At 39.6% G+C, this 8,902-nt stretch overlaps 1 pseudogene; it reads right to left on the bottom strand.

Annotated features, from left to right (window-relative positions):
- Positions 1–8,642: 8,642 nt before the first annotated feature.
- LOC138005399 (uncharacterized) overlaps positions 8,643–8,902 on the bottom strand; it is a 1,295-nt pseudogene continuing 1,035 nt past the window's right edge.

Consider the following 8,902-nt stretch of genomic DNA (forward strand, 5'->3'; position numbering starts at 1 on the left):
ACTCGTATACAGAACTGCGTATTGTGAAAACAATTAGCAAATGTTATCTTGAATTCCTTATCATACATTGCATTGTGAAATAATACAGAATTACGGGCAGCAAAGAAACGAAAACTTGACCAGAACTTTGAAAAGAAAATGTCGAATTCTGGTTTGGATATAATTTACTTAATCCAATACATACTACTTTAATCATAGCTGCTTACAAGTACACTTATCACTGAGCGTTTTTAATTTTTCGATGTACGGTTTCCGGCGCCTAACCTTGATGTCGTCAACAGCGATACCAAAGTGACAACACATCTCTCTTAGGAGTGGGATTGCAAGGGTGTTTAGTTTCCCTTTAGAGGACAGTTCGCAAAGGTTGAAAGAGTCAAACACAATCGGGTGCCTTGGTGTGAGATCGTCAACCACTTGGGATATCATGGTATCAATGTCAGCCTCATATCTAGCAGCTTCCATCACCTCGATTTCAGCTTCTTCGTCACGGAGAGTTTTCTTGGACGCAAGACGTGAAAAGAACCCTCCTATTTGATTGGCTGTCAGGAAGTCGTCACTGGAACATCCTGGTACCATTGATATCTTTTGCATGCATCATCGATCGAGCCACTGATGCCGGATCAGCTTTTTGCCCTGTCATTTCTCCGAGTTTGAACCTTTTGGTAAGATGTGACCGTTGTGCAACAGTGAACCTAGTACGTCAAGGTCCAGTTACCTTCAGCGCCCAGCCGATATCCAGATTTCGTGCACTTGCGTGTTTGGTAGGGACACTTAACGACGGGTACCATAGTGGCTCCTTGTTCTTCCAGTTGTTCGGCATATTGGACAGCAGCTTTTTCGTATAAGGTTTCATGCTCAAGGGTATATTGGTGCCTACCATAGTCCAAGTGACGAAGCACTGAGGAATGCCTAATGAACCTTTTTATACATCCGTTCTCCGGACAAGCAAAAAGGCTAGTCGAAGCATCTTCCCCTCCCGAGCCTGTGGATTCTTTTTCATCCCCTGAGGGCTTCGCGGAAGCAGTTCGCCCTTTTATCGATGAAAAATTACTTCGGTGTACTTGGGCTACCACAAGGGCCGGTAAAGCGCCTGAACCTTGTCCAGAAGATTGCTGTTGATACACTATCTTACCCGGACCGATTCCGCACGCCCTCCACACGCGAATCCCCTCAGCTGAATACTCTATGTTGGAGTTTCCACGCTTGTAAACGGTTCACAAAGCGTGACATTAAGTGAAGGCACTCCACCGAAAGATACCATGGCTTTGAACATCTGTTCTGGTGTCTCGATGTCATTTCCTGAATTTATGAAGACTCTCATGTGAGACTTGATGGTCGCTGCCTTGCGGTCACACGCACCCTTTTCTCCCTGTGGATCTGAAAAGTCAAGCCTCCTTAGTATGATGCCCTCCTTTTGGCCTAATTTGCTTGAGCTAATAATGACGTGCCCGCAGTGATAGCAGCCGGCATTGTCTTGCCGATAGTAGACGGTTGTCGAGCTTGACATGATGGATTTCAGCTGCTGGATCATGTCTGCCATTACTGCGAGAACGACATTGCTATCCTGACTGCAGGCCTTAAAAACATGGCAGAATGTCAGCGTCTGTATTTCGCCATCTACTCTCGTAAACGCAACACTGATGTGTCAAGGAATTCCTCGTTTTCCAAACTAGTCTGTCTGGCTCTCGTGGTACTTCCGTGGCAAATACTTCATGGCCCAGTCCTGGATGACAAGGACAGAGGATTCGTTTAGTGATTCCAGGAAGTTAATCCTTGCTGAATCTTGGTGGATTGAGCGTAAAATATGTGCCTTCCACGATACTATTTGAGCTTTTTCCTGTTTTACTAAGAAACGCATTTCTTCACAATCGTCATCTGATAAATTGCTTTCATTTTTAATTAGTGTGTTGTCTATTTCATCATCCATTGTTGATGCTAACAACTCGCAGCGATCCCAACAGTCGTCGTGGCTGTGTTTGCAGTCATCATAAAAAGCAGGATCTTTGCTATCACTCAATGCAAACAACCTGCAACGATCTGCCACAGTTGAACTCTCACAAACATGCACCTGCAATTGAAAACAAGACTTCTCAGTTCTCTTACTGTTTAAGGATTAAAAAACCGAAAATGAAATTATACATGCTCTATTCTTAAATCAATGGATAGAACAAAACCTACGAATGCTTCAACATCAACCTGCGCGATGTATTTGTTAATTCACTTCTTTTATTGTTTTTGTTTTTTTCATTGATTCAAAGCTACAAGTTTCTATATGCCAGAAAAGTATGATAAAACGTTTGCATGCTTCACCAGCGACACATTTTAGTTAACAGGAACCTCTAATTTTTGAGAACTTGGGGTGGATATAAGTTAAGCTTTTGAGGCAGCGTATAAATGTAAACCACTGCTCGTGATAACATCTCCGTTTACAGCGGTTTCTCATTAGTGCGATCTAAATGATGAATGAGAAAACTTACCCTGTAATCACTTTTAAGGTAGCGTTTTGCCGCACGTAGGCCATAGGATCCTTTTGGGCTTTTTGCCATGATGTATTTAAGGTGGCTCCCTAGAGTATTTGTGAATACCGTCATTACAGGAAAGAAACCTAGTTAATTTCTCTTGAAGGTTTCCCTGTAGAGATTTACCAGTATGGGTACCGATATAATATGGGTTATTTTTTGGGTTGTCATGGCAACATCACATCTAATGACAGGCAGATATACTCCTATTTTTTGTCTAAGTTCCTTAATATTTATAGCTTTCTTCGGCGAATTTTCTTGTTCTTTGCCACATTATGGAAACGATATTGCCTGACATTTTGAAGCGGTAAAAAGTCAAGGTCGCTGAGACGCTTTTGCCAATATTATGTAATGTGTCTTTTCCTTTACTATATTCAGACAGATTTTAACAAATGTAGGGTAGTTGATAGGAACTGTATGTGGTTAGAATTGAGCCCAATTTAAAACAAATTTTACCCAAGGGAATGCGAGAAAATTAGCAGTTAATTTTACAGATTTGGTCACTCTGCCGTCATAAAGATTGGAAGAACATACACGATTCAGGATTTACGCGCCATACCAGTGCCCTTTTTTTGCGGCTCTCAATGAAAGCTAGTCCTGTAAATCAAAGCCAAATTTGAAATTTTCTTGACCACCCGCCTCGTTTCTCACTGTATATATTTTAGAATGAAATTTTCTCTCATTAATTCACACTACGTTTTAACAACATTTCGGTAATATTTTATCCCTGATGCTATTACTTTTGGATTAAAAGAAGAAAACCAAGAAAGTGATGTCGTTATTTCAGTAATGCACAGGAAGTTGTTACGATCCTACCCAGAACAGTTGGCTGTTTATTAACCTCATCTTATTCTGAAATTTCCACTTCTCTCCGGTATCGCTTACCCAATACAAGACAAAAAGAAATCTCATCGCAGGGAACTATCATCGAGGTAGGCTGCAACTTTGTGCTTATGCGACATTTTCAGCGATAACTGTTCAAACGTTTCCTGCTGTGCAAGTGTTTTGTTGTTTACGTGTGTGGACAGATCGATTTTGCCGATTTTGAGAGTGTTGATACTTTGCCGTGATAAAAATCCCGGCACTAATTTGTATATCCGGATTAAGACCAACGTTTCTACTAACTAAATCTAAAAATTTCGGGCGATTTGCTATTTTACCGGGAATGGATATTTCCTTCTGAAAAAATGCACCGAGCCGGGAATTTCGACCACGCAAAATTTTGCTAATTTTTCACGGCTTTCCCTGAATTTCTGTTTCGACACAGAAGTGAGTGTTTAGGCTCGAATTACTCGTTGACACGTATTTAAGAAGTTTCTGGGCACAAATGTGAGGTTAAAAGCGATGCGAAATGAAAATGGGGATTGATTTGAATTTAGCATCTTACGCTAAAATGGCGGCGTTTTCTCTGATCGCGGGGGCCGAACAGAATTTCGTCATTTTCGGGAATTAAAATAAATCTCTCAAGAAAAAAATCACATCACGTTTCTTACCGTATGATAGGCTATCTTTGTATGAAATATGAAGAATTTTGATTTTTCATCATGTGCCACCTTTTGCTCGATTTTAGTGGACATTCCCTCTTAAGTCGGTAACAAGTAATTAAGATCATAAAGCTAGTACTTTTCTTTGGTGAGAGACGAAGTCAATCTGTGCATATGTTTGTCAAAACAACACCATACACCTAAACCAGAAGAGCAGAGCATGCAGTCAACCCTCTATTACATCAAGAAAAGAATGATCACATACTCTTCATCAAATAACTTTTGCTTTGCAGGTGACCCGTGGGCGTTCTCTTTAGGTCCTCTAACTGTTGGTAGTCGTGGCTTTTGAGGAGTGTTGTCATTAGAAACTAAGTCCACTTACGCTGGCTATTGATTCTTCAATGCTGTCATCCTGTTATATTCGAAAAGAACATTAGGTTTGATTTCTGCCACTCTCTCGATTTCGGAATCTTAGCCAGCAACTATCGCTAAACACCTTCAAGCTACAAATAAAAGCGGAGCTACTTATGGACATAACCATAAGGGAAAAAGAGGATTTTTCCCTTGGATAAGAAACTCAAAACATGATCAGTTGTCCAATATCAAAGAAGTGCCTATGGTAATGGTGCTAATCTCTTAGTTTTAATTTCAAGATATGGCATTGGACGACCGTAAGTATGGACAGATGTACGAACAGTCACGTGACAACCAAATTTTTCACGTGCGACCAAATTTTCTAAAGTAATGGGGCTCTACTAGTGAGCCAGAGTTCGCTAATAGAATCTGGATGAGACGCCGCAACGTGAATTATTGACCACCTTGGTCTTACTTTAAAAGCCAATATGATGTACTGCGTCGCGAATGGAGCGATGGAGGAGGAGCATTGGGACAGTCGCATTGTTCCTGTATTCTTCTGCAGATTCCCACCATTCCATCTCTTGATTTTTTCCTCCCTTGATCTGAAATTAGACACAACAGAATGATCTTTTCAGCGACGGTGTGTATACAGCTAATGCCGCTCAGAACCAAGAAAAATATGTGATTTTAATTAGCAGCTACCCTTAAAATCGTACCTTTCTTGTCGTTGTCCTTTTGGCTTTGAAAGTTTCACTGGAGCACTTTTTAGTTTCTTGAGAGCTTTGTTCCCGTTTGATTGTTGGGGGAAAACTACAAGTACGTTGCTAAGAATTTCCCCTTGGAGATTTCACTGCCGTTGCATAACTTGACGCCTGAAACAAATTTGAAAAGGTTGAGTAACTCAGCACTACTGTATACTTATAAATGTCCTGTACATAACCCAGTGACCAACTATCACAGCAAACCATCTGTCTGATATGTAAACAGAGCTTCATGTTAGCCTAACTGGTTAATTGTTTGTCAGAAATCGTATATTACAGGTCTAATCTGAACATGTACTCTAGTTCTGAAGTGAACCCAGGCACACCTGTTTACATTATATATAGCACATGAAATTAACCAAATGTACCCTTTGCTTGGGCTTCAATGAGACGTAGTGATTACCACTGTGCCCAAAGTAAAGAGTGGCCACTGAGGGACCCAGCTGAGGCTCCACAACTTTAACGAAATTGTAATCCTGTAAGGTAAAGTGCAAAACAACACAACTTATCACCCTTTCGGTAAAAACTTAATAGAGCGACTTTCATATGACCTTGACAAAGTGTTAGCTATTTGTTTCACGAACCAATGTTGGGCAAGATTAAAACAAAGCTTCTCCTTATTCGGGCAGTAAACAGTTCGATTGCCCAATCACATTACTGCATTTCAAATGACGTCAAAGCCTAACCTTCCAGAAAGTTCCATGGAGACATGACATTGCATCCGCATTCACCAAGCCAATGAAAATTCGCACTCGTTTGTTTTTGTTCAATGAGCCAATTAAATGCTTTGCATTTTTCTTTATGTTCTGTTTTTCGTTATTTTTCAAGGTCATATGAAAGTCGCTCTATTTCGTTTTCTGAAAACAATACAAATAAACAATATGAAACATTACATCACAACAATTTACCCCATGCACTGTAATAATCATTATCTTGTAGTGCATCACATCTGCAAAGGCGCTAATTACTAAAGAATTAGCATAATTCTTTTGCAGGATCTTCAATGCTTCTGACCATTCAGCAGGCACCTTTTTACCACCCATGTCGACTTCACACAAGAAAGCCAAGTGGTCATTTCCCTTGTTCTATTAGGGAAAAAAATCAAAACAAAATGTCTTAGAGCCTCGTGGGAGAGTCTTTTCAGGTCATTTTTAAAACACTCAACCATTAATTTCTCCATTCATTCATTAAAAAGTCTTCCTTATATAGCCTATCGGACATTAAGAAGAGTGCAATACCCAAATCCCTGCTTTTCTGATGCTTTGTCGTGAACATCGTGACAATGTACATGTTGGAGCTTTAAACGGAACCTCTCAACCGGGAGGCAAGAAAAATTAGGCTTAAGACTATAAAAATGGATAATCATAGAGGAAAAAAAGGAGCTCCAGTGTATAATGACAAGAAGACTAGGACTGGGGGCTCAATTAAGGAATAGATGTTAATAAGAAAAGAATGATGTATAAACTAATTACGCGAAGAATATTTCATTTCACTCCGTTTTTTTTCTCTTGACCAAATGTTGGTGATGTCATCATCTTTTCTCTGTCACGCAATCACTTACACATTGGTAAAATAACTCACATCAAACTGATGGCTTTCCAGATAATCAAATATGAGGTTGCGCAAGATCTCAAACTTAAATCCCAATTGAAACGCTGCAGCCGAATAGAAACAGCTTCCACCACCCGGAGGATTAAAAGCAATTTCAAAACCTTCTTCCTCTATCCTCTGCTGAAGTTCAATTTCAATTTCCATCTTCTAACAAATCCTAAAAAGTAACATTTGCTGTTTGCAAAAAATATTTCTACATTTCGTAAAGTCAACCTCGTCTAAGTCTGTGCTGAAAATGTTAAAGAAATGCAACTACAACGTTAGAGAAATGCTTTGTATTCGAATCTCACTTACCTCACTTATATTATTTCAGAAGTAAAGGTCAGAAAAACACGTTATATCTCTCCTGATAATTCCGGCTGGAATGAAAAAATCCACCTCTTTGGTTCTGTGCAATGTGCCAAGGAAGAACGCGGTAGAGAAATGGGGTCTAATGTACACTTCTGTCCGAGCGAAACTGGGCTTGAAAACGATCAAAAATGGCGGATGGACTCGTGAATAAGTGCCTTAACGGTACGATATATCTTATACATACTAATTCTTTTTCTTTTAGTTTTTTTTATTTTTCATTTTTCATGGCATGGCTCGCACCCTGGCTCGCATGACTCGCATGGCTCGCATTGTGACTCGCATGGCTCGCTTGCTCGCACATTAGTAAAACTATGTTAGCTGTGATTTTTATCCTTCAAATCAATGATAAGTAACTACAGCAAGCTCTGTCACGCAGTCACAATTAGTTATCAGAAAATATTTGGTGTTACATGACCGCTAGATTGAAACCATTAGATGTATGTGATGAACTTCGCTTGACATGTTGTCGAATTCCGGCTCTGTTCAAAACAAAATTTCAAGTATTTGGGGGCCTAGTTTTGCTTGAGTGTTCTGTCTTTGTTCCCAAAATGAACTCAGAGTTCGATCATGTGTAACATGTAAGTTGCTCTAAAGCTGAATTCAATCAAGTGTGCAAAATTAGCGAATTTTACATGCACAAGATGAAAGAAACCAAGTTGTGTTATAATTCCCTTCTAATCAGTGATCGATACATGCAACTAAATACAGCAAGCTTCGGCATGCAGTTCATACAACAGTTATCAAAATATCAAAATTACATGACGATCGATTGGATGAATTACGTGATTAACTTTACTCCATATGCTGTCGAACTTCGGCTCTGTGCTTAGCGAAATTTCGCGTACTTAATGGTCAAAGAACGTTATTGATCGCGAATTTTCGGTGAGGTGTTGAAAACCCAACGCAATTTCCCCTATTGTTAAAGCGAATTATCGCTCAAAACACATCGAATTTTCGCACGATTTTTCGATGAAAATTCGCAAAGACAAAGAACGAAATTCGCGCATTTCACTTGCATTACTTTTGCACAGTACTGTAGATCCCTGTTTTTTTCAGTTATCTGTTTGTTAGATTGACTTAAGTGAATTTGTAACGAGAGAGAGATACTCCATAAAATTGGATCATGGCTGTGGATCCATCGATCTACAGATTCGTTGATCCATTGATCCATCGATCCATTGAAAGTAAGGACTACTTTCTAATAGCACCCTTGCTTGAGCATCATTCAGTGTGAATATCAAACGTTAAATTGGGAGAAAGCTGCAATATTTGATTGTTTGGCAGACTGGGGAGCAGGGTTGGCGTAGTGGTGAGCACCAATAATTTATTATGACTCGGCGTCATAAGTGGGCTGAGTTTGCTGGTTCTCTACTATGCCCCGAGAGGTTTTTCTCCAGGTAAGGTAAAATTAAATAATTATAAGCAATATAAACTGTCACTATATTTCATTTTGGATTGGGTACACACTATTGCCACACAATGTACAGTATGCCACATACTGTTCGCTCTTTAATATTCTGTAACACTGAAATGTTTGACTGAAATGTTTGGCTGAAATGTTAATCATCTAAGATTGGTGCTTTTTCTTGTAGGAGGTATACCCTTAGCTTTTCATTCAGTGGGTGATTCTCTACCATTTTATCTCTTTGTGAAGAAGGCAACAGATCATCCTTTTTAAAAAGTTTCTTTTGTAATCATTAGCGGACAGGTTTAGCGCTCCTAAACGGTGTTCTGAACCAGCAAGAGCAGAAGGGATTGCTTTATAGAAGACAGTGGACTTCTGTAATTTTTTTGGAAATGCCAAGAGACTGGTTTTGTA

Source organism: Montipora foliosa, chromosome 6, assembly GCF_036669935.1.
Source record: "Montipora foliosa isolate CH-2021 chromosome 6, ASM3666993v2, whole genome shotgun sequence".
Taxonomy (NCBI): Eukaryota; Metazoa; Cnidaria; class Anthozoa; order Scleractinia; family Acroporidae; genus Montipora; species Montipora foliosa.